The following is a 694-nucleotide window of genomic DNA, read 5'->3' as shown; positions in this document are numbered from 1 at the left end:
CGGTAAAGCGTCTTTACAGCACGTGACCCTGCTGCTGTCGGCTGTAGATGAGTGAAGAAAGAGTGGATGACAGCAGAGGAACGTCTGCGGTAAAGAGAGGGAAATGGATGAAAACCCCAGTGGTAGTGGTCAAAGTCACCCACCTGAACTCCTGCCCAGTTCAGGTTCACATTCATCTGTGTTCATCTCATGTCGGTCTTCTTTTCTGTCATCCAGATCCAAGTGTCTTTTCATTTTCACTCCTCTGCGCTGCTGTTCTTCTTCTTCTCTTTTCTTTGCTGATGAGGATAAGTCGGCCTTTAACCAAGAATCAAACGTCTCATCCTCTGCAAAAATTTTATATTAAAAATATTCCGCTGTGCCGGGTGGGAAGTTTTTTTGCACTGGAAACTTTCACAGATCAGCTGACGTCGCTTAGCAACCAGGACCATAAGTGCAGCGTTTCCACTGGTTAGGTTTATCCATGCAAACATTTCATACAAAACAAATCATCATCGTCGTGTATGTTTGATATATAATAGTCCAGGACAGGAGGGCAGGGAAAAGGAAATGAACAGAAGGTTTCACTTTCACTTGTGCACCGCCCGTACCCTCATAGTATAAGTAGGACGGAAACCGGCGCACGCACGATAAATCAGAGGTAAAAGAACCCATTTTCCTTGACAGTGGTGCAATAAACATTTAGTGAAAAAAA

At 44.2% G+C, this 694-nt stretch overlaps 1 protein-coding gene across 1 annotated transcript in view; it reads left to right on the top strand.

Moving 5' to 3' along the window:
- The window catches only part of LOC115415514 (saccharopine dehydrogenase-like oxidoreductase), a 27690-nt gene extending 27544 nt beyond the window's left edge, over positions 1-146 (top strand). The window contains exon 12 of the mRNA XM_030129102.1: positions 1-146. This exon is cut by the window's left edge and continues 698 nt beyond it. The gene's annotated coding sequence lies outside the window, so the exon portion shown is untranslated.
- The last annotated feature ends 548 nt before the right edge of the window (positions 147-694 follow it).

The sequence above is a fragment of the Sphaeramia orbicularis genome, chromosome 24, assembly GCF_902148855.1.
Source record: "Sphaeramia orbicularis chromosome 24, fSphaOr1.1, whole genome shotgun sequence".
In the NCBI taxonomy this organism is placed as follows: Eukaryota; Metazoa; Chordata; class Actinopteri; order Kurtiformes; family Apogonidae; genus Sphaeramia; species Sphaeramia orbicularis.
This window is presented reverse-complemented; position numbering and strand designations above follow the sequence as displayed.